This window comes from Cebidichthys violaceus, unplaced genomic scaffold, assembly GCF_023349555.1.
Source record: "Cebidichthys violaceus isolate CVI_PGR_0920_01 unplaced genomic scaffold, fCebVio1.0.p SCAF_15, whole genome shotgun sequence".
In the NCBI taxonomy this organism is placed as follows: Eukaryota; Metazoa; Chordata; class Actinopteri; order Perciformes; family Stichaeidae; genus Cebidichthys; species Cebidichthys violaceus.
Genome location: NW_027176318.1, coordinates 11,180,445 through 11,206,577, shown reverse-complemented (window position 1 = coordinate 11,206,577; position 26,133 = coordinate 11,180,445). Strand labels below are relative to the sequence as shown.

General features: G+C 43.4%; 1 long non-coding RNA gene across 1 annotated transcript in view; it reads right to left on the bottom strand.

Annotated features, from left to right (window-relative positions):
• The window catches only part of LOC137871643 (uncharacterized), a 32,118-nt gene extending 11,934 nt beyond the window's left edge, over window positions 1–20,184 (bottom strand). The window contains exon 1 of the long non-coding RNA XR_011102826.1: window positions 20,100–20,184. This is a non-coding gene — a long non-coding RNA (uncharacterized lncRNA). The remainder of the gene's footprint in view (window positions 1–20,099) is intronic.
• Between the last annotated feature and the right edge of the window lie 5,949 nt (window positions 20,185–26,133).

Genomic DNA, 26,133 nt, shown 5'->3' with positions numbered 1-26,133 from the left:
TGTGTGTTGGTTGCATAATGAGGTGCAGTAACAGATTGCCTGGAGGCAGTCTGCAGGATATCTGGCCAGCAAAAGCTTCACACTGTGGCTCTGTGACCTGATCATCACCTGGAAGAACACCAACAAGCACGCCTCACTCATTTGCACTCCACACCTGCTGCAAGCCCCAAACAAGAACACACTCATGTGTCCTCTGTCTCTAAACCGGTTCAGTCTGGTGCAACACAACCGGTGGCCTAGATTCTTATTTTTTTTTTTTTTTTTTTACCAAAACAGTCAAACAAAGCCAGAGGACATTTTGGTAAGTAGCAGTAGCCCTTGGAGCCGGTGCCTCTCTGCTCTTCTGGTGTTGTTGCTAGGAGACAGTGGGTCTAAAAAATCTGGCTTCGACGAGGTGCACCTGCTTCACCGGGTCTGGCACGTTCAGCATGTGCACGGTCAACGCACAGGAGGAAGAACTGATCTGAGCTGCATGAATCTTGGGGGAGTTTCTTCACCTGATTAGAAAGAATTGAGCTGAGTAAAACTCTTCAGGGACAGATGTGCAGGTGTGCAGGTGTGCAGGTGTTTTCTGCCCATACTGTACTGTACGCTGCGAGTTATTCGTGCTCTCCCAAAACAGCAGAACATCCTTTCTTCTGTCTTTTGCGACTCAGTAAACACCGCACGGGCTCAAAAAGTCAATAAAAGACAAAAGGATTTAAAATCACGCAGCTTATGTGATTTTCAGCCGAAGCAGAGCATCCTCTCACCCACTGAGCAGCTCATCTCCATTAGGCCTATAAAGACGGAAAAGACTCTACTTTTCTCTGTGAAAAATGGGTCAGTAGCATTATAACTCAGTGACGTCTTATGTGGGATGTGAGCTGTGAGGTGGTTAAAGCACAGAACATGTGATTATATAACTAGAGCTTTACTGTTTACCCATCAGCTGGGACCCAACAGCTGCCTGCCGTGACCCTGAGGAGCTCTACTGTACACGCCATCATGTGGGGAAACTATATGAGCATGTACATCTTCAAGACCTTCACACCTTTTCATGCTGTCAGATACTATGCATGAGGAGTCAAAAATAGACCTAATTTACAGACCTGTCTCGAGGAAAGTAAAACAAAAGTCTTCACTGCGCATCACAAGAGGATTAAAATAGCGCGCGAGCATCACTTTGTCTGGTGTCTCACTGGTGCTGCTATGTGTGTCAGCCTCCTTCTGTGTGGCTGCTGGGCTCCACTGTACTACGGTGCATGTGTCTGCTTGGACCGCCTCCAGCGCCGGTCTGGAAGATGATCAGCTGGGCGCGACAGGGTCCGCTAGGGAACCAAAGCCAACAGCCAATAAACACGTCCGCATCCACGCGCTGACCCGCTGAGCTGCAGAGTGTTAATTGTGCTGTGGGTCATTAGGCTGAACACAGGCGTATTTCAGACCTGGCCTCTTTGCAGGCTTTGACCTTCTGCTGGGCACCCTGGGTAGTACTGGGTGTTTGAGCGCCAGCACCAAACGGACTGGTGTGAGCCACACCAAGCCAAAATCATCCCTGTCTTCATGAATAATGATGAGGATAACTGACCTAGTGGCCTTGTTACCAAATATATACTGTACAAACTTCTGGAACTTGGTTTTCCTCACTGCTTTTAGATAGAAATCATTTCAAGAGCCGATATATATACTCTATTATTTCTGATATGTATTTTCATTATTCTGATTTCCTGTTCTTCTGTATCGATTTATATTTTAATGTATTTGTTCCATTTTCTATGTACAGTTTGGATCTTGGGAACTATTCTTTAGATTTGGGTATAGAAAAAGCAGTTCTATTGGGAATAATCAGTCCACTCAAACGAGCAGCTTTGGCCAAAACGACTTAATAATCAGACACCAGTGACTTTGAAAACCTTTGCCAACTGGTTTTTCAAAAACCTCAATTCTCAGAATTACACTATCTGTATCTATATTCTTACCACCTATCACTTTATGAGCAGCATACCTGGTTTGAAACTTGAGATTTCACATTTTTTTTACGACTATCCAATCTTTATACAACATTTACAGAGCTTCACTTTCAGTGTCATTTCCAAGTATACGGAGTGTGGGTACAGAAACTGTCCCAACACATTCCCCACAGTGATGGAGGATATAAGGGGATTTATTTTTTCTTAAATTGTGGATTGGGGGCAGAAAAAAGGGAAAAAATGTCCACTTCATGACCCTTTTACCTTGCAGAGAACTCACCTCTGGAAGCCATCACGGTGATTTACGAGCCCAATCGGGTCAACGGGCAGCTCCATTTAAGAAGCTCAGCGAGGCAGATGGGGAGAGAGTACAGTGAGACTTCAGGGAGGGCCGGAATCATCCACTCTGCTCGCCTGATGCGTCTGTCTGAGGCCGGGGCAGAGAAGACGTGGGGTGTGTGTGATGGGTGGTGGTGGTGGTGGTGCCCACTGGCAATTTATTTTCAAGTTTTTTGGGAACAACAACTCGATGCCCTGCTGGGAGTCTTTTCTTGTTGTTAATGTTTATTTGCTCAGTGGGGCTAAAGGGGTGCGGGGGGGGGGTAAAGTTAAAGACAGATAACGGCCCGCAGCGTCAGACCTACTTCATCCACTATCCTCACTGCTGCAGGGCTTTCCTCCTTAATAGGCTGCTGGTGCTGAGTGTGTGGAGGGGTGACAGAAATGGACTGTTTAATGCATTGATACTGATGCACTTTGTAGTATTATTCACGTGTTTTTATTTGGCCTCTATCCACCTGCAAGACTGACCAACAGAAAAAAAATGTATCACAAGCAGAAACAAAGTGTCTGTAAACTATTATATATTCATCTTGACATTCCAATATGAATAAATTACAAGGAAAATAAAAGAAATGTTGCAATGATTCTACAAAATGTCCCTTTTTATGCACTTTTGTCAGGAAATATGTACAGCAGACCCTGTAGAACCACGTGAATGTTTAATAAAGGCTATGATCTACATCTATAGTGACATTTATTATTTTCAGGGCTGTGCTGCACCAACAACATATTGAGGGGCAAATTCACAAAATGGTTGTGCGGCTTTTGCGGCTGCTAAACCTGCAACAACAAGACAAGAACCTCTCAAAGTCTCAAAGCACCTGCTGAGAGCTTCATTTTACAGCATGCTAAAAACCACTGCCTTTTTACGCTAATTTTACCGTGGAATGAAAATACAGTGACTACTGGAAAATGTATTAAAACACAAGGCAAGAAAATCATGGAGCAATTATAAGCTAGCAAGTAAATCCTGCTGGGTTTAACGATTCATCAACTGAGCCCAGAGCAGCCTTTCTAGACTTCTTCTAGTCAGATGAACCGTCATCCATGTACCCAGTGGCTATAAGAGGAGCAGGGCTGGACTACCAACCGTGTAGAACGAGACGTCTCGCTAAAAGCAACAAGAAGGTCACAGTTTCAGCCTGGCCTCGGGAGATTCACTCACTATGTGCCACACCAAAAAACTGCTAGATCTGGATCTGCGTCTGTGACTTTGTTCAACATGTACGAAAAGCTTTCACTAGTGCCCTTTACTTTGCTCCGACCTTTTCTGGACCACAGCTGCAATACTGTGTCCAACATTGAAGTCGTGTAAATATGAAGACTGGTCTAACACGGCTCCTACTCTGTGCCCAGATTTTAACGGGCCTTTTATAACGGTATTTCAGCAGCCTTAAAGAGGAGCACAGATATCATTTCAGGGTTATTAAGAGATATTTCCATGTTTGACCGCGATGGACCGCTCTCATCCTCAGGCACTGAAATCCAGTAAGCCGTCTGTTTGGAAAGATGCAGCACAAGAAGATACAATCCTTCCCTCTTGTTCACTGAAGCTCACTGATGAACTTTAACACATAACTGCTCTATCATCACATAGATGCATTATACATGATATTGTGTTTTCTATCAAATAATATCAGGAGGATGTAATGTTCAACGAAAGCAGCTACGGCGGGTTTGAAATTCAGTTCATGTCCGAGAAGAGATTCCACTCGACATTTTCATTCATGGTTTGAACCTCTGGGGGCGATTCTCGGTAAATGACAGATCAGCAATGTCAAAAGACAGCGTCTGTGTGTCTTTGTTGTCTGAGAGACACTGAGGAGGCTTGTTGTCGAGTGCCACTCCCACATCCTCCGCTCCCACTGTGGCACGAGCCTTTTAACCTCGACTTCTTCCACATTAAACGGTGTTTCCATCAGACGGCGCGGAGCACCCTGGTGGTTTGCCTTGATGTCGCAATCAATCTCCTTCCGCCTGCCAACAGGGACCTTTCACAGGGTAGCACGCAGGAATCAAACGCTGAGCAGCTACCTTGAATCCCATCGCGTTGAGAGGCTCGTTCAGTTTGAACATCACATTCGGAGTTCACTAATCCAAGATGTTTATTTTTTTTGTGTCCTGCAGGAGAACCAAATGGGACTCGGAGAAAACGTAACGTGTGATAGAAAGTTTGGAAAAACAGAAGTAAATATTGTTGTGGTCTTTTGAATTGTTGCATTAAAGTGTCAATCTGTTCCTGAAACACTTTGTCTGGTCTAGTAAAGGTTAAATGAAATAGCCTCTCCTGGATCAGGTCTCCCCTCATCCTTTCCAGCAAAGATAAATACACTCTTGATTACGGTGGTCTATATGGAGAACGTCTCCGGTTGCTCTTTCCTAGCAGGGTATGATATGGTTGCACATTCCTGTTTGAGGTTTGGCCTCGATGCCAGAGAGGACGGACTCGTATTCAGGACTCATGCGTCCCCTCCTGTTCATCTCCTCACCTGCCAACCGGCTCCTCATTCCTCAGCTTCCACTGAGAGATCAGTGCCTGGATCCTATGGAGGTCACTGAGTTAACATGTGGAGCACCATCGGGTCCTGCAGGTGTGAGTCTAGCGCATGACTTCTGTCTGATGTTATAGTGTCATCCAAAAGGGTTGAAATAGTCATGTTATGGTTGACTTCCAAACTGCCTCAGCGAGTGCGTCTGCCGTAGAAAACATCTTTTAAGTCCTTACTGCCCACAAGAATATACATGGCCTCCTCTAAGCAATCCAGGAACACTGCTCTGTTAGACAACCACACGCGTTTTAAAAGCTTTAATGACACCAGATATGTGACTACAAATAAGACTTTTACACACAATTCCCGTAAAAATCTGCAAAAGAAAAAGTGAATTAATGCACGTTTCTATCCGTTATGGGAATATTCGGAGCTAAACGGTTCTGCAGTCGGGTGTAATGACACCACTGCTGACAAAGAGGGGCAACGAGATATCGCAGTATAGTAAAAAGAGCTCCAGTGAAACCTCAAATGGTGGGAAAAATGATGGAAGTCTGACATTTATGATTCAACACGGATCCGATGTTTTGGTTCCTCACTTCAGGATCGGAAGCTTGAGTGACAGAAAGGCGTTCATTTCATGTACGCCTTTTATTTATTTGCAAAGTCTGTTTAGTATTTTCGCAATTTGTTTGTATTGATTTAACAACCTTTCAACCTCAACCATCATTTACTGTATCTGCACAAAGACAGGTGGATAAAATGCACTCAATCACACAGCGAATACTAAGCACACATAATAATTTGCACGGCACCATCCTGCACTGTGTCAAAAATAACAGTATAACATGGAAGTGGATGTTCCCTGGAACAGACCTCCCTACAAAGAAAAGAACTGTGTTAATGAGAGCAGGCAGGCTGTGGATTCATTAGCTACAGCTATTAGTTAGTTAATTAAAAAGGATAATTTAGCAAATCAGCCTGTTAAGGCATTAATGTCTGCGTCTTCTCAATACAAATCAAGTGCATCAGTGTGGAAATGATCCAGTTCTCTGTCAAAAGCAACACAGACATCAACTACATCTGGTAGAAGGGTGCATCGTGGGCCAAGTAAGAACCCAATGCATTTTGAAGAGGATGCAAATCAATGGGCAGATAAAAGCGTTCTTTTATTCCACTTGTGGTGTTCAGTCTGCGCTCTGAGTGCCCTTCTGCTTCTTATTGTTTCCTGTTCATTATGAGCAGGAACATAAAGAAACTACAATCTGAAGTCAGTGGAAGTTGACCAGATGTTAGGATGTTTGGACCACCAGCGCACAGACCGGTGACACCGGAGGACGTTCAGTACGAAGGCCAATTATCTCAGCAGGAAATGAAGGGCTCCTACACACATCTCTCCACGCCAACAGCAGTTATTCACTCCAACTAAACAGAGTCCAAGTGAGCTATGTTCAGCTTTACTTGACTGTCAAGTGTCTGACTTTAATCTCTTACGACTTATGAAAAGTTTCTAACAAGTTGCATTGTGGGAAATGTAGGATCCAGTTGACCCTGTTGTTGCATGAATGCTAATGCTAAAACAAGCTAAACCACAGGTGTGGTCCCCTAAAGAGGAAGAGAAGGTCTTAAAATGTGAAGTTAGAAACGTTGGCCCGTTTCTTCTTCCAGTCTGGGAACAAGACGCCAACATGAATTTACAGCCGTCAGTGAATCCACCTCGTCCCACCAGCCACATGCAGACATCTCAGGGCTCCTCTGATAATAGGAGTTAATAAGCACAACAACCTAATTACACTTCATAATGGAGATGACGAGCATGTCTCAATAACACAGAGGGGGTCCTCCATGAACAATGGGGTCCATTGCTGGCGGGGTGGAGACCTCCTGACTGTGACCCTGACACATTCACCCACATCAAATAACAGACAAACACGCGGCCGTCGCTATGCAGAAGGAAGCTTTTAGTGGGTCTTTCCTAACCATCGAGAGGCTCAGTCCACGTGGTGGTTTGTCTTTATTGACACTGAGAAAAGACCGGATCTTTAATAAACCAGGCAGCGGTCAAACAAATGATTAGCATTGTCTACTGATCGCTACGAAAAAAAACCTATTTAACAGAGCTACGTTTTGATCTTTGTCAAGTAAACACCACAGAGCAGAACAAGTAGTATACTGTGTATATAAACACAAATACTCAATGACGCAAAGTGAATCTACACCATCACATGCAAACCAGTAAAACATAAAACATATATCCCATTAATTATCCAAGCAAACTACGACACAGAAGAAGAAGTAATAATAAAAACAATACAATATTCAAAAAACATGTTATTGTTTTTTTACTACAAAAGGGGAAGGGAAGTGATTTAAATTGGACTGAAAGCAGTTTTTTAAATTATAAAAAGAAGAATGTAACTAAATCTTTGTTTATAATCCCTACGATTCAGATATTATAATTTGCTGTCATCTTGTAATGTAGCTTCAACATGTTCGTATGTATTTCTCACTATACATTTTACATCTGTCGTATAAATCACACTCACCTGAGTGACTGGTGTGTGCTTGTGTCTCTACATTTCTTGTTTTCAGCTCTGCAGTGTCTACTTGATATGAAATCAGGTCTTTGATGGATCACGTTCAATTAAACATACAACTGAGCAGATCTGTTGTCCTTTTCTCCGTCAGTCTGCTTGTTTGTTATCCGTTACCTGTGATCTTCATGTCCTACAGCTTCATAGCTAGATGATTTGCAGCATACTATGAGCCAATAATGCTCTATTTTTAAATTGTTATATCTGTTGTTTCGGTTGGTATGCTGGACCAACAATGAATTGTAAAACAAAGCGCTACTGCACAAGCAGTAGTCAGTGATCCTAACCTGTTTTCATGCACTCTGGCCGCGCTGCCTTCAGGCTACGGTTAACAATGTGCCGTTTCATGTCAGGAACAAAAGAGCCAAACTAAATCCTCCTCATATGTTGAAGTTGTGGGAATTCCAAGCCCTCACCCTGGTCATTAGAGCTGTCGCATAATGAAACTCAAGCCTCACCTTGACTCAGGGATAATGCCAGTAAAATGAGCCAGGCAGGACGTGCCTAGAGATGTGTGAGAGTGTGTGCACGCGCATGCATGTCGTATTTTTATCTCAGGTAGAAACATTTCAGGATTGCATCCTTGGAGTGTAGCGTGTTTACTTTGGACAGACATGACGTCTGTGCATCTGTACGTCATGTGTACTTTGTGTTTCTTTCCCTGCAGCTACGTCTTGTTCAGGATATCTGGCTTCCTCGCTGCTTTTTTTTCTCAGCTACTGTGTGTGTGTGTGTGTGTGTGTGTGTGTGTGTGTGTGCACAGAGAATTTCCTAACTAGCTGATTTATTGGGCTACACAAACATCATACAAACCCAAACCGCATGTGAGCTAACCCCGTTTTCTTCCGCAGGGCTACTCTTTTCCGGCCTCTCGTGCCCCTTATAGAAGTATGCAGGAGGTTGTGGGGTCAGCAAATTCATTGCAATGAAGGTGCTACAAGCGAGAGCGACCCGACTGATCTCAGTATGGCGCTTGTCTCCAATAAATTAACCAGCAATCGAGGCTATTTGGTGTGGTTGGGGGCCATTTGTGCAGGCATCATTAACTGGCCAAATTCAGGTATTTATGGGAAACGTGTGCTTTGTCCTTATTGGCGCTCTTTGTAGAGCGTAAACGTGCCGTGCAGGGGTCCTGCTTAAAACTGCTTTGACTCAGTACCCGGATGATGAACTTTCAGGGGAAAAGTACAATAACTTTTTTAATGAACGCATTGCAGAGGTGGTGTTCTTTCCACTTCAAAAGCCCCTCGTCTCTCATATAAATGAAAGGCACTTATTGCAAACAGGAGCCTCTGAATTATGCTTGTCTCAATACATCAGTCACTTTGTAGTCAATAAAGGCCTTTAGTTGAACCGCTGTCATCATTCAGTCCAGATGCCCGAGAAAATCATAGTTTTTCATTAAAAACAAGATAATTCTCATGGAACACAGTTTGCATCAGAGAGTAAATTGCACCTTGAACACCTCCAGATTGAAGCTGTTGCTCGATACAAACACCCACCACAGAGCCACCACTTCCCTGTTGTGCTAAACCTGAGAGGATGCTTCCTCTCTGCTGCTTCGGTAACGATCAGAACGGGAGGCGTCGACACCCTCTTCTCTTGCTTCTTAGTTTCAGGACGGTGAGCCGGGCCAGCCCTTTACTGTCGTCAATGGATTTCACACGGCTTCCTCCCCGAGATCTGCCGTGAAGTCATCCGCCAACACTCCGTTCCAGGTGGTCAAAGCGTCTGTTTCTGTTCGCCCACGTCACGGCAGCCTTTTCAGCTATCTGTGAGCTCAAGCAGAGGAGGTTTCCATGAGGAGGGCGGCTCGGCTCTGAAGCATCATCATCTGGCCAGACTTCCTTCTTGGTTAACCTTGTGTTTGAACAAAGACCATGAGGACGTCATGGGGACAACTTTATTTATTCATATGTTGTAGTTTTTTTACTGTACTTTATCTTGATGAAATGAAAGGAGAGTGCTGTTTCTCTTTTGGGTTGAAGAGTACCAGAACTCAATCTTCTGGCACTGTCTCTGTCTTTAGATTAACCCTTAAAACACACCAAGTGTTTGGCTCCGGCCTTCGCCATCTTGGCATCCAAACTCCCGGCTTGTGGAGCTGAGGAGGGACCAGGTGACGTAGCAGAGCTGACAGCTAGCAACCTGTGACGCCACCCACCCGTCACTCAAAGCGTTTTAACATTAAGGTTTAAGGGGATTGACTCGCTTTTGGAATCTGCCTCAAGTGGACATTTAAAGAATGCAGTTGTTGGCACTTTAGCAGAAGCCGCTTGGTTGTCCCTTTGTCTAAATTATTGTTGTTTCTCTCACCCACTATGCTTAACATACCCTAGCTCTTGATATTTTACTCTGCACTGCACTTCTCTTTTCAAAGGTGCCATGTTCCCTTCCAATACAGCAACATTAATCTGTGCTAAACATGTGGTTCTGTGGAGCAGTTTGTACTTGGACAGAGCGTGATTAGATAAGTAAGACTGGATGGTGCAACACAGTTAATAAGCTAACAGCAGCGCTGTGAGGATGGCCTGCTATGGGTCAGCGCCGTGAATTTGTGGTTATTTCAGCACTTTAAATGCTGGCGTGACAACTCAACCAAACACTAACTTATGATCAGTAAAGTTAGTTTTATCTAGCCCTACAAACTCAGTGATCTGCATAGGCAGAGGCTGCCTGTTGACCACACCAGAGTCATTTCACAACTCAAGCCCTGTGGCCCCTCAAGGGATGTTTGTCTTTCATCCGTCCAACTCCATATTTCCACAGCACCGGCTGTGGCTGCTTGTCCTTTTACCGCGTAACTGTCTCTCCTGCACGGTGGGACCTGCCGATGTTGTAGCGGTCACGCAAATGATTTACAGTAGTGAGGAAAGACTCGCACTTAAACCGGACACCACGGGGGCTGACGCGTTTTGGAGTAGGAATAGTTGTGTGTGGCTGGTGGGTATGTGTGTGGGGGGGGGGGGGGGGGGGGGGGTGGCACTGCTGATGAACATACGTGACCAGAGCCCATAAATACCCATAAACACTTGGATGTGTATGCTCCTAAATATATGAAACCAGGTGTAAGATGTCTGCTTGCATGTGGCACAAGTGTGTCCATGTATATTTGTCACTGTGTGAATGTGTGTGTGTGTGTGTGTGTGTGTGTGTGTGTGTGTGTGTGTGTGTGTGTGTGTGTGTGTGTGTGTGTTATGTACTGTAACATAAGCCAACAGACCGTCTCCAGATTTACCATCCAAAAATGGGGAGAAGTCAGCGACGTACGGTTTCCTGGAAACAGCAGTTGCTGTGTAGTGTAGTTTGCTAAGTTGGGACACATCTGTCCGTCTTCACACACACACACACACACACACACACACACACACACACACACACACACACTCACACTCACTCACAGCTGAGATTTATGAAGTTGTTTTTGTGGAATGTAGAGCTGGCTCAACAATTCCTCACACAACTCACATTGCAAGTTAAAAAAGACACAAAAGTGCCAAGGGGCCAAAACTCAATTTGTGTCATGTGTTGGGTTCAGGTTAAGTGGAGTCAAAGGTCAGTAAAGGGTAAGCAGTGTAGTAGATGTCGTCCAATAGCTCCTAATTACACCCATAAACACTTTCAACCACATTAATCCCCCATTTTAATCACAGTGAGTAATAACAGAATAACAGAATAAATATGTTTGAAAATAAAAAAGCTGTACTGTACGGATTTCCCTCCAAAAATGTGGCTACTGTTTGTTTACAGCAACATGCGATTGTTGTCCTACCGAGCAGGTCGTACCCGTTCGGTCACTCGTCTGCAGTAGTTTTATTACACAACACAAGTGTCACACTCGGATGGACAGTCGGTGCGCTCTGTGCGGACAGGACGCTGCTCTGATAAACACGGGCAGCTGCACTTTCGTGGCACTGATGGTAATTGAACTCGACTGGAAGTCTGCCGGAGTGACAAGTATCATAAGAAACATGACACATAAGCGTCGTTTCTGAGATTTAGGCTATTTAGGGTTAGAAATATTTCTGAAGTTACATCCGTCCAACTCAGCTTTCGGACTTGAACTTCACGCCGGCGGTCAGTACGTTGGTTCATAGGGGGGTCAGGGAGGTGTGGGAGTGATGGTCACAGTGTGTCCCGTCCTGGCCCCTCTCCTGCAGCGAGGCCCTGCTTGCTGACAGCGGAATGACATCACCGGGGGGGGGGCCCATTGTCCCCCTTTTTTGGGGAGCGTTGAAATTTTGCACACAAAGGCTGCGCGGCGCTCCTATCTCCAGATCTGAGTGGACGCAGCACTTTTGAAAATCCCTAACAAGATTAAACCATAGCGCAATCAGCTGTCAGTCCGCACACACTAGCTGCTTCTCAGAACTCACATAGGATCTAAGCCCCGCTGTTTCAACTGAACACGCAAGGGCCGCATCCACAACTATAGCGGGTCGGATGGAAGAATATACTGATCCACAAAGGCAGAGACCAGCTACTATAGAAGCTGTGTTATAGGGAGAAGCTGTTTGAAGTTTGCAAACTGTGCAACAGCTAGAGAGGTTGTGATGCCTCAATGTCTAGGCTGATTAAGAACCGGTAGAACTTTTCACAAACAATAGTTTCATAGTTATAGAGGTTACATGTCTGCCGTTTACTAATATGCACCGTATATTAAAATCAATGACTAATTCATCTCCAATTGAATAGGTTTAAATTAAAATATATGATTTAAAGTTAGTTTGATAGCTGTGGCTATATCTTTCCAGCTAGCTGTTTTAATGTTTTAGCGATCTAGATTTCATATATCTGTGAATATTATATATCCTCACAGAATTATATATTTCTATTGCATAATATATTAAAACAGATGCCAAAAAGACAGGTTCCTGTCTCAATTTTGACAAAAAAAAACGTTAGCTTTCAGCAACTTCACAGATCTTTGGTCTAAAATAGTAAAATGATCATCAGAATATGAATGTTCTCGTGATTGTTTTCAACCATTTAAAGTGTCTTGTCTGTGTCTGTGTTATGTCTGTACATTGTCTATCCTTAGATGCATAGCCATCCTGTTACATCGCTGCGCCGTGAGATCTGCTGACAACACATAAATCAAGGCCATACAAGGGGGTTCTTTCATCCTCTTTAATGTCTTAGAAATGTCCTTCCTGCGCTAGTACACTTAACCCTTGTCCTAATCTTAAGAAACAGATGAGTAACTGTTGCCGCCGCTGTCGTCCAGATGTGTACTTACAGTATCTCAACATTTTCTCAGAGGACAAAATAACTGAAAAGGAACATGTGACGTGAATACATTTCAGCGCTGAGGCGGGTCTGCTGTCTGTGTAGCAGCATATGTCACGATTTCATCGCCCGGGTCAGACTTTCTGCTTGTGCAGTTGCTGCGCGAGCCTCTCCCCGGAATAACACATTGTCATTTTGTCAGGATGCAAACGGCTAATAACTGCGAGGCAGGTCCTCCATGATACGGCTCATGTTGTCTCATCATATGAATTTCAATTTCGCAGGTTTCGAGTTCTTGGTGTCAGCAACTTTCAACAACAGACCTAAATATAGAACCAGGACAATGTAAACCTCTTGGCCAGGGACATAAATCACAATAAAGGCATCTATTTCCTGTACTGTCACCATGTTTATTGCTTCACGTCTGGTGTTCAAGAGCAGCTGATAAAAGACACTATCGTCACCTTAATGTGAAATAATTGAAATGGTTAGATTAAACTTTTAGATCTAATTCTTGGATCTGGAAGGATTCAACCTCCTCGGGGCACTTTTTAATTGAAAGTCTCTTCCTCAAAAGAGTTTTAAACGAGTTTCTTCAACAATCTGCGTCAAGACGAAGCTAATTACCTCTTCCTCAATTGCTGTTCAATGCTCATTTGTTTCCGGGCGACTTGCTTTGTGTTTGTGTGCTCTGACCGTAAACACTGAGCATCTGATGACATGCGCGTGCATATATTAACTATATCATGTTATCGGTGGTAATAAGACGGGTTTTGAGACAATTGGGATGATTTCTTTTCAGGATGTCCTGAGAGGAAACTAGAACCTGCATCGTTAGTCTCTGCTACCAACACCTTTTCAAATGCGTACTCCAGAGAAGAAGAAGAAGAAGAAGAAGAAGAAGAAGAAGAAGAAGAAGAGGAGAAGATAATCTACTGTAATTCATCACATGTGCTACAAAACCCGCAGCGGGCATCATAACATAGACCCGACTGTTATAACCGATTTAAATGTTGCAGCCCTACTTTCCATTGAATTAAAAATATAAAAATAATTTCAAAAATATATATAAATGTGATGTACTATATGACATGTATCATTTTTGATATTATTACATTTTAATAATATTATGTACTATTCGGTATAAGTAGGTTGACATTAAACAAGGTATTTTGTATTTTTTCATTTTGAAATATCACGACTAGTAAATCTCAAGAAGACGCTTCATTTAAGACGCAATGAATGCAGAATAAGAGGCTGCAAAAGCAAGCGGAGCAGAGACTTTGGCTCTCTATATGTACTCCATCTTAATTAAATGATCGATTAAATTAGTTAAAATTGAACAATGGGTTTAAAGCAAAAGGACTTTCTCCTTCAATTTCGGGGCTTAAGACATTTAGCGGGAGATGAGCTGACACGAAGTCCTTAATGAGGCCAAAACAACGGGAACACATATAGGTCAGTTTGCCTTAATGAAGATAAAGGGCTGTCTTTATTAGTGGGGGCATTCCCATTGCTAACAAAAGGGTGTCACTTGTCATTTAACTTAACTTTCACATTCACGTCATGTGCCACGTGAGGCATTTTGAACACTAGTGGTTGGGAAATGAACAGCTAACTGAAATAAACACTATTTTTCACACTGTCCCACACATTTTATAACAAAAACACAGCTCTCATTGGGAGAACGGCTGCGGAGTTTCAAGAGTTTAACCTCAATAGTCTGGAGGTTAACACCACAGCTGCAGGAGTCTTTGCATAATTAAAAAGAAAAGGAATGTGGAACAATTTAGGAATACTTTGCGGCTAAGTACTCCTTTCATTTTTTTGGGAGGCCAATGTGGTTTAAAAGGTTTAAAATGGGTTCAGCCTCCAAACACAGTGAATGTCCCATTTCCTCATCAAAAATAGTAAGCAGATTAAGTAATTACAGATTTCCAAGTTTCGTTTCACAACCTCACCGTGTCACTGATGCGACATTTAACATTCAAGTGACAACAAAAGTGATGAATGCACATCTGTCAAATCACTGCAAACAAGTCTTTGAGATAACGACGGCCTATCAAAGCCCGGATGACCTCTCCACCGGGCTGACCCCGACACGGCCGTCTGTAGATGCAGCCGGGCGGGTCAGACTGGTGTCGAGCCCCGCGGTTCAAAGGTGACAATAAGACCAGTGCCGTCCAGGAAATTAGACCAAACTAATTGTCCATCAGTCGACTTAAATTACAGTCGAATCGAAAGCAAGTCTCGTTTACCCGTTCCAGGGCCATGACACCAGGCATGGGCGGGGGCTCGGGGGTTATTACGGATGGAAAATTAAATTATGTATGCCGCAGTGCACTGGACACAAAAGCAAATTCCCAATTTAATTAACAAACAAAGACCCTTAAACAAGAAGCAGGCACTGTAGTACAAATACAGCTCAATCTTTCGAAAAACAGACATTTCCTGAAGAGGCCTGTTTGTGTAGCATGTTGCATCCCCCCCCCCAGAATACCTTAATAATTTATCCTGAAAATGTATCAATCTACCACCGAGTCTGTATTCCACCCAATAATTCAAGTCTCCATTTGCTGATCTGCAATACATTCACTCTAACATATTAACGTGGCATTCGCATATACATTTATTTTCAGATTGTGAATCTTTTTTATCTGAACGTCAACGCACACGGCTTCATCTTCAGCCGTGTTGATCGTTGCTGCCCGTCCCAGAGGGGAAACCTGACCCTTGTTAAATTGCTCGTTGCCCAGGCTAAATCCCTGCGCCTGTGTGGGAATTGTAATTAGCATATTAACATTAGCATATTAGCATGCTTGCTGCTAGTTAACAGTCTAGGCGACCTCCCCCTCCCCCCCCATGTTACTCATGCTGCAGTCTGTTTAACTCAGTCAGCAGCAGGGATCTCCTCCTGCAGACAGTGAGCGCTGAAAGGTTTAGTGCACTTCCTTTGATCAGATGAATCCTCATGCCAAGACCACGCCTTCCTCTGTCTCTGCGGCATTTTCAACCACCTCTGGAGAAAAAAAAACAATTGATCTACACACTTGCAAACCCTGGGTGTGAATCGAGAAATGCTCCGGCAGCGTAGCATCTCCTTATTTCTGTGCAGAAGACATGTCAAGCACGTAACCTCAAAGATGTCATAAGTGCACTTGAGTCTGTAGAGCCCTTTCTCTTGTAGGAGTGTGCAGAAGTGGTTTGGGCATGCATGGAGCTTGTGCTTGGTTGTTTTGTTGACCCTGCTCTATGCATATGCACAAGTATGCTCTAAAAGTGTTCTGCTGATGGCCCCTTTCCTCATATCTGCTCAAAGTTTTCCGCCCAGGGGTTTAAAGCCACGTGTGGTTCTGAAAAACTGCTATAGAATATCATCTCTAAGCAATTCCTCTCAGTGTGGAATGCCTATTTTTGGCTGGACTGCTACATTTTTCTACATGAAAAAAGAAAAAGAGAAAGTCAAATCCTCCTGACAGCACTGTTGAGCAGTCCCAGCCAGCTGTGAAGCGCTGCTTTTAAGGACTCTTACTGTAAAACATGTGGCTGCCTTCCCTAAATCAAGCTATTTGTGGCTACATGATTACAGTCTAGACGTGCTCCTGCTTTTTAGCATGAATCTGGAGTTACATCTACATCTACAGATAACGTACACAGAGAGTCTGGTGCCGTGTCAGTCATAAGAGGAAAAATCCATTGGCTGTAAATAGAAATAAGAAATGAAAGGATGTTTGACAATGTTATGATTTTGATTGTTTAAAAGGAGTGAAGGATTAAAGGAATAGTTTGACATTTTGGAATATACGCTTATTTTCTTTTAGAAGTTAGATGAGAAGAACGACACCACTCTTCTGTCTATAAAGTCCAACCAGCAGCTGGTTAGCTTAGCGACTGGGAGCAAATTCCACCAACCAGTGCCTCTAAAGCTCACTAAATAAAAAGTGAAATCCTTACAAAAAACAACTTTCCTTGGCAATCAATTGAGACTGAAGGAAGTCACTACGTCCTGCAAAGAAGTAGTTCAGCCCCTCGTGAATCCACAACACACAGAGGACCCTTATAGTCATGCAAAAGATCATAACGTGTCTTCACTCAGGTTTGCAGTTCGCTGCTAATATTGCATCTATTAAAAACACATTTTTAATGGCTAGCAATTACATCTGAGGAATAATAACTGTCCATATAAAAAGGAATGAACGAGAGAATTGACGAAGCGTAAGTACACTTAAGGCCTTAAAGGTAAACGAGCAACATATGTTGGCAATATAAACTTAACGTAGACACTTAAATAAATGTGCTTCAACAGGGATTATGTTTAATTTATGCAGGTATGTCTTAGAAACTGTGAACAACATATTCAGCTCTTTAGCCCTATGCTACAGTTCATCCTTCATATCAGTGTTGACAGGGAACAATGCATGTGTCATCACTAACATCACTGATCTCTTTTAGCCTTTAGAAAAGTTAGACGAAGTTGAATTGCTAAAGCTAATCAGAGTCGTATCCATTATCTTGAAGCCATGATCGCATCCTCTTGTACGCTCGATGTAAAAGGGAAAGTCCATCAATCAAAGAGTCCTTTAGGGGAGCCATGAAAGGCTTGACGTTACGCAAACATTAATTTGACTCGTTCTACCTCTGAGGGGCCCGGGCAGCGTCACGTTGTCCCTCTGCTCTGAGGTTCACAGCGGGGGTCTATAAGGGCCCGACCAGGATTCCTGCATCAATCTGGAATTGTCTCCTCGTTCGGCAAAGAGAGGCCCAATGGGAGAAAATGTACCACCTCATCACCACCTCCCAGGGCTGCCATAATGGAGCATCCATGGTCATTAATGGAGCGTACCTCCCACCTCAAGAGTCTCTATTCAGTCTCTGTCATCATTCACGGCCATCACTTCCTCAGAATTTAATGGTTTTGGAGGTCCCTTTTATCCCATTGTCTCTACGCCTCTGTGTCCCTTCCCCATTTAGGAGCCCAAACTAGAGGACGGGCCTGTTAGTCGGGCGTTGGGGCTGACCTCTGTACCCCTTCACTGGAGACTCCTTCAGCTTTGTTTTGGGCTTCTGTCCCCCTTGCCAAGGCAAATCAGACCCCAGGCGGGTCATGGAGAGAGGGAGCCACTGGGGGTCTCATTGTCTTCCCATTCACATCATAGACAAGTGGCCCGGAGTGGACATCAGACGCTCCCTATAGCCACACACACTGAAGGGACAATGTCCACACAAAGTGACAGCTCCTATTGGGAGAGGAATGCATGTGAATCGAGAAGGTTCAAAGAAGCACGCCAACAAACCAACGACATGGGAATATTAGATTGCCAAGCGCTATTTCTCCCTCTTCTATCATCTTCATGCAGACAATGAGGAAGATTACAGTGAAAATGATTTACTGTAATGTAAAGTTCATCATATAGCACACTCAATGCATTAGGGAAGGTAGTCGTACGAAGCTGAAAGTCGCATTTTCCACCTGCTTTCATGGAAAATGCCTCAGGAAATCAGGAGATCCACCAGGACTGACCATCACAGGCTGATTCTACGGTTTGTGCTTTAGGGGGCAGGAGAGAACCAGAAGAAAAAATATCTGCTGGACCGCACAGGCAGGGCCGCGGGGTCGGAGCGAGCCTGTGGCTGGGGGGTAAGATTAGGATGCAGCTGAGAGAGGGCACGCGGCCATCCTCCAGTACACATTCCCGCCATGGCCCCAGGCCAGGAGCTTAATACAGACTAAAGAGAAGAGCCGGCGTTGGCAAGTCACCGGCAAATCATTCCCATGCGGGTTCTAGTCGTCTTTCTGATGACAGTGCATTTGAATGCATGCAAATCAGGGTGCAGGGATTAATTTAGATGACCGTGACGAAACTCATGCCTCGCTCATTTAATCACAGATTCATTCAATTACCCTCTTGGACACTTGGCAGGCTTCATTGATCCATTTAAAGTAAGGGGTATGTTGCTATTGTGGTCGCACTAATTTTCCGAATTTCCTCTGCTGGCTCTTTTCAGAGTGCGTCACGGCAGCATGTTCTCCCACTTGATACTGTACGTTTTCCCATCTCTCATTTATTGTCAAGAGGTAGTGGCGTGAGATTAGAGCACCGACGCCTCCTGTGGATCCATTGACCACCGATTCATCGGCTCATCACAGGACGTACTGCTGTTTTGTTAGCCCTGTGACAAGCAGCTTAATAGGTTCATCCTTGCAGATGCCTGCTGAGAGTTTGAGCTGAACCTGAATAGCAGACTGTAATTCTTCTTCTAGTGTCTGGAAGGGGTGACTTAAACCTCAGTGTAATCACATCTGTAGACCAGGGAACTGGAAATCCATGTATGAGTGCCAGGTAAGTGGGAATGTTTTTAAAGACCGCTTCCTATTATCTGCTGCTTGCAGTCAAACAAAATGGAGGAAGGTGATAAAAGAGGGTTTAAAGGCTTAAATCCTGAATGAATGAATCATCCATACAATTCTGTGATATTATAAAAGAAGTATTCAAAGGTGAGAATGTCGAAACTCATAATTTTTTTGTCTTTAACCAGATGTAACATGACGAGTGGTTGCTGTAGATTCACAAAAAGCATCAAGCTCTCTCAATAAACACGAGGCGGTAATGAACAGACTGCTGATTCAAAACAAGCTCAGATCAACCAGATCTCAAATCAATGCATCATGTGACGCAGCACAGTTCAACGCGATAATCAGAGGAACGACATCGACAGGGAATGAATATAAGAATAACCATAAATGAATCAGATGCAGATCAAATAAAACATCACTTCACATCCACTTTGACATCTTGGGTTTTGATTCTGTTCACATGCACGAATGCAGGAACGGTAGTTAAGCTGTGACTATAACACACTGGAGCTGAGACCATATTATTACCAGCTGGATTCAAACCAGTGACATTGTAGTTATACTGCATCTAAACCACCACTAGGCCACCAGGAAGCTCAGGCTGAAAGTTGCGAGGGAAGGTTATTTATAGAATACAGATTTGTAGTTGAGATCAAAATGAAGGCAGAGTCTCGGAGATGGTTGTGGTCCGAGCAAAGGCGGATAAGGGGCCCTGCCTCCCCAGACTTTACGCCACTGGCCCAATTTAGTGCCGCAGCTGGTGTGATCCCATTGCAAGATGGTCTCTAGGTTTTATATATTCGATTTTCAAACTATACATTTGTACATTTCTCTGCACTTCTGGTTGGATGCTAAACTGCATTTAGTCGTCTCAGCTATTTGCACTTTGTGCAATGACATTAAAGTTGCATCTAAAAAGAGTAAATACAGAATTATACTGTATTTGTGATGTGTGAGGAACAAATGGATGATATTGGGAACAGCAGGGTTTTTCCTCTTAAACGGGTCTTTGTGGTCTAAACTGGATCAATTGAACAGTGTCTGAGCTCGCCCCCTCACCTCTCTGCTTTTGCCACGTCGACGTCATGGAATGTGTGATGTCATCAACAGAGCACACACACAACACATGCTCTCTCACCTGGTTTCCGCAGCAACCGAACCACAGCGGTTTCCTCCCTGCACGTGTCGCAAGACGTGTTCAATGAAAGGCCTCGTGCATACCTAGAAGACATGGGAAAATAAAAAATAAAAGGTTACGTGTGAGTGTGTGTGATGGACAACAAAAGCTTTTTCTCTAGTTTTGTCTTTTTTTTTTGGGTCCCAACCCTGTGTGACTCACAGCAGCTACAGATTCAACGCCTTTCACTCACAGCTTCCTAACACATCAAAGGCTCAGTTTGTGATACAGCCTGGGCTGCGCTTGCACACTCAAGCCCCAAGAAAAACAAACTTGGCAGTAAAGATAAATAAATAAATAACTAAATGCATTTAAAATCCTCACGAGCTTCATCTTTCACTCACAGCTCCAACAACTCATTCAGAGGGCAGAAAGTCAGTAAAGTGCCTCTGTGGCTAATGCTGCACGTTAAACGCACCATTAACCGAGTAAATTAAAGTCTCCAACATGTGACGATAGTAAAAAAATAAAACATATACTGTAATCATACACTACATAAATATCGCACATCAGTTCACCACAATCCCCGGCTCATAATAAAACGCTTCTCTAACCATAACAAATGACCCACGCTCACTTATTTTAGACACATCTTGATAAAGATTGCCCTACATTTCTGGCACGAAAATGCATTTTGTGTGATTTGAGAGATTCTGAGTTCATGGGTCCTAAATGTTGTTTGGTTTTGGATAAGAAGTATGTTTACTGTGTAGAAAAATGACTAATAACTGGGCGTATGGCTTCTTAAAGAGGTTTCTTAAAAAGTGAGTAAAGGTTTTATCTTATTCTTTCTTATAAACCCACATACAGCACAGACAATAAGATACTGCAGCCAAAGCCTAACTTTCAAAATAAAAGCAGTCGTTGATCGTTGTACTGGTAGACTATATTCACACTCGATGTCCGACTTAACTTAAAATTCCTCACAGCTACAAAACATAGCTAGACAGCTAAAATATAAAGCTACTACTTGCAGCTGGCTAGCTTAGCTTACCTTAGCTTAGGTCACAAAATAGCCAAGCACATAACCGCCCGTGTCCGTTATTGTACAGACTAAACAACAGACAGTGCGTTTTAAAGGGGCTGATGGGGAGATTTTGTTGTGTTTGTGTTTCTATTCTTAGTACTAGGCCAAGCTAACAGACAGCTGTAGCTTCTGCTGCTTCATATTTACCGTACAAACACGAGAGCGGTATCAATCGTCTCATCTAACTCTCTGCAACAGAGAAATAAGCCTACTCTAACAATTCCTTTAACTTACTTTATCAAGAGCAGCACAAAACAAAGTGCTGAATTAATCTAAACAGCAGCTGCAGACAGAGGCTCAACTGTGATGCATGTGGATGGCACAAAATGCCACAGGTGACGTTTCTGTTTCTAAAGACTACATAGGAGCTTTATTTTGACCCCCATCAGTCCTGAGCCTGCAGACAGGATGAAAGGCTGCATGGACTTTGTGTTCTACAGTTAAACCGTCACACAAAAGACAACGCTCAATCGACTTCGGCCGACTCTCCCGCCGCACTTTGTGTTCAGACACAAACAGAAGAGAAATACCGTATAGCGTGCAACCACTTAACCGGCTCAGACTGACAAACAGCTGGTAATGGCAGTTAATCAAGAACCTCTTCTTTCTTTGGCGGTTGACAGACCACACGGTTTGACTTCTAATAACACAGACGCACATTATCCACACACACACACACACACACACACACGCGCGCGCGCTCACTACACACGGCCTGCTCGGCGTGGCGCCAGGCCTTATGTGTAACTGGCATGACTGGTTATCTCCATGGCAACGGGAATGTTGGCCATGGCAAGTGCCAAGAGAGCAGCTGGTAGGTAGTGGCAGATTAGTCTCCAAACAGATTTACGGCCAGTCAAGTACTGCATGGCCTTTGAAAACAAGAGGAAGAAATGATAAAGAAGCCATTAGAGCGAAGGAAAACAAAGAAGGGGTTGTAGTACAACCGAGTGAGGAGGAGGAGGAGGAGGAGAAACCCTTCTTCTGGTCGATCTGCCAGCTCGCTGGAGGTGTCGAGGAGCGAGCAGCTCGAGAGCGAGTGATCAAAAGAAGCTCCGGCTTTCTGAGAAAGTAATACAAGACAGTTTGCTTCGTCTCCCGCTGTGATTCAGTACTGTGAGGTCTTAAGCAGGGAGGGATGAATTTCAATTGATTATGTGATATATTACTCAATCAGCCTATTAAGAGGTGGTATACAGACCACCTGCAGTCAAATTCTGGACTTTTAGATGTTGAATGTTTGAGTCAATAAATGCTAGATTGATGATTTTAAGTTAAAAACTAAGGCGTCTTTGGTGTTCTTTACGCAATATCTTGATGGGAACACAGAAAACATCTGCTGATAAAGGCCATGTGATAAGACCGAAAGCTGCAGAACAGCTACGTGATGGATCTTGTAGTAAGCGCTGTTTCCAAGGACAAGAATCAACTTTGAACCTCAGATTTTGAGTGGGCGAGACATCCTGAAAGAAATGCGGACATCTTCAATTCCACAGCAAACTCCATCTGCTGATGAAGATCATGTAACATGACTGAAAGCACACGAGCAACTGCTGGATCGACTGTGTGGTGAAGAGGTTTTCTCACTTACAAAAAGCTGCATTTACGGGATTGATCGGTGATCGGTGACCAACATACTCGCAACGACGGCTCTGAGTGCTCCTCTGAGGAGGGGAGTCTGATTGGAAGTGATGATTACGAATATTTATTAATGCTTTTCTGAGAGGCATGTGTTGACAAGGATCTATTCAAAGTGAAGTTGGGATGACTGCAGAGGACTACAGAGCATCTCTGCTGTCTTCCCCTGTCGTCACTGAGTGAAGTGAGTCTGGTTTGGTTGTATTTTGCAGCTCTAGTAAATGTTTGAAGCTGATTTTTACTTTTGTAAGTCAGTCCAGACTGGGTCTTACATCACAGTTTGAGCACAATCATTTGATCACATCAGGATGCCTTAAATATCAGATGTAGGTTTAAAAAAATCAAGTAATGTGAAGCGATAGAGACGAAAAGTGGAGAGAAGCGATAAACAGCCTTACCTTTCAGGCTAAATGTGGATGTACAGTGTATTATAAATCAGAGCAAGAAAAAAATCACATCAAAATGACTTCAGCAACACATTTGAGACTGATGTCGAGCAGATGTGGATAAAAAGACAAACAAACATTTTGTGATGATTGCAGCTGTCTGCATTCTCTTATTCAACTTAGTGTGACAGTGGCGCTTTGTTTGTTGTGTTTATTAATACATAATTCAAAATGGAAGCCAGTGTAGCATGTAATAATGTTACAATGAGCTGCGCTCGCCCTCCTGGTTTAATATATTTTTGCATATATGCAATTGCTTTTATGCCTTTTCAGAAAAACACCAAAACACATTTCTCATTCTGGCATCAGGTGATTTAAATTCAAAGTGAGTCTGTTGCAGTGGTTGGTGTCCATTAAAGTGTTTTATGTCTGCTGCTGTCACGATTTACTGACTTTTATAGCAGCGTCACAAAGAAGTGAACAGAGACATGATTTTGAGTATCGCGTCTCTGAGTGCTAATGAAGTCCTTACAGGTGCTGATGAGGAGGACAGCAGTTTAGGTTTCCGATGCCAATGTACGATACGACTAACGCATACTCAAACATTATTCTCTGTCACCATACAGTGCAGAAACACACTGTCCCCTCCTTTTCCCATTCAAAATAAACAGGCGTGAAAAGGAGCGGCAGACATTGAACATTTATTTAATCATGAATTATCATTTGGAATTGTTCCTATGATAAATGTCCCCCTACAGTGAAAGTTCCTTACGCTGGCAGCGCTGCAGAGCCATCTATCACCAGTCAGGGAGGGACTGATGATTACACTGATTCAGTTTGACTCGATGCAGTATTCCCACTCCAGTCTGACTCAGTAATATCTGTCCTCGCTAACAAGCCTCCCCTTTTCGCAGAGCTCATCATGTTAACACTTTGGCGCACGCTCCAGCAGCTCTGAACAGATAAAGGAGCATAACAGACAATGAAGGCGGTGATTAAAACACAGTATAAGACCATGTTTAGCAGTCAGAGGTTTGTTTGTGAGGGAGTTCTGTTGGTTTGAGTCAGTGTTTATGGAAAGAGGGCAGAAACACCTCGTAGCAGGCTTCACACTTGGCATTGCAAATTTCCAAAATGCACTAGACATTACCTCCATTATCTTGATGTCAACATGACATCACCGAGCTTGTGTCAGCTTATAAAAGATAATCACCTTCAGGCTGAGAAGATGCATGCACCCTAGAATACAGAGATAGTGAGTGAGCAGGATTTGAGCCCCCCCCCCGATGAACAATTAGGAACAAGTCTAGGCATGTCGGGCGAGCGCCCCACTCCCATCCTATCAGTGGGTGAGCATAAAGTGCAGCATGAATCCACAGACTGTTGGGAGTTTTTCCTCTTTCTACAGACCAGCAGCTGCCTCGTGCAGCTGCCCAGAGATGCAGCTTGTGAAAGATCCAACAGAACTGGTGAAAACAACAAACCACGAAATCAGAACAGGTGAAAAAGAAAATGGCCACCACAAAGAGGCTTGCTGCACATATCCATTCAAGAGTCCAGTAACAAATTACTTTTTTGTTTTTAAGCACAACAGTGTGTGGATTACTGGACGGGCCTATGGGGCGGTCTGAAGGTTCAGGGTGCCTTTGGGCCAGAGCATCTGATGGAAGTGATGACAAAGATGTACCAAAGAACCGCAGAGACGTAAAATGACTACAGAGCAAACAAAACAACAAAGATGCCTTAAAAACGGTCAAAAGGAGACTTGAAACCACACACGTATAGAGCAACCACAAACAGATGGAAAACAACCACAAAGAGACAGAAAACAACAATAACGAGATGTAAAACGACACAAAGAGACAGACAATACCACGAGGACATGTAAAACAACCACAAAGAGACAAAAACAACCACAAAGAGACAAAAACAACAATAACAAGATGTAAAACGACACAAAGAGATGGAAAATACCACGAGGACATGTAAAACCACCACAAAGAGACAAAAACAACCACAAAGAGACAGAAAACAACCACAAAGAGACAGAAAACAACCAGAAAGAGAGAGAAAACAACCACAAAGAGACGGAAAACAACCACAAAGAGACAAAAACAACAATAACATGATGTAAAACGACACAAAGAAACGGAAAATACCACGAGGACATGTAAAACCACCACAAAGAGACAAAAACAATATAGAGATGTAAAACAACACAAAGAGAAGGGAAAAAACACAAAGAGACAGAAAACAACCACAAAAAGACAAAAAACCAAGACACATTAAACGAATATATTACACAAAAAACAACTGCAAACATGCAAAATGACTAGAAAGGACAGAGTTTTGTGTCTCTTTCAGACTGGGGGTCTCGCTCCTATGTATGTAGAAGGTGTGGGGGCCTTTTAGATCTCTGTGCCCAGGGGCCCATTGTCTCATTCACTTCATAAGCCTCTGCCTGAACAATCCACAGAACAATAGGCTACTCATCCAGTATCATTAAGAACTTTTCAATAAAACTTTTACAACATGGAAGCACGCAGGCAAAAGGAGCCAGTGTTTCTGAAAACCTTCTCTTATGTAATTCTGTAGCTCGTTAGTTGGCTCAGTGCCTCAAAACCTAATGAAAAAGCTGCAGAGAAGTTCAGTCTTCATATAAAAAAGTGCTAAGTCCACACGTTAGGGCCTTCGACTTGTCCTAAACCTGCGAGGAGCAGGGACAATGCCTCTGCATTTTAAATGCATGGAGAAGATCAGAGATAAGTGAGGTGCTTTTGTACAGTTTCCAAAATGAGGCACTAATATATCTGGTAAAAAAGGTAAGAGCATAGGTTGACACTCAAGTGTTCAAAGAGGCAAAAGTAGATGTTGTACAGTCACTGTGTGTTGGTAAGAACACTTATTTCTCATTATCACAGCTACCATAATTAGCGTTTGTTTA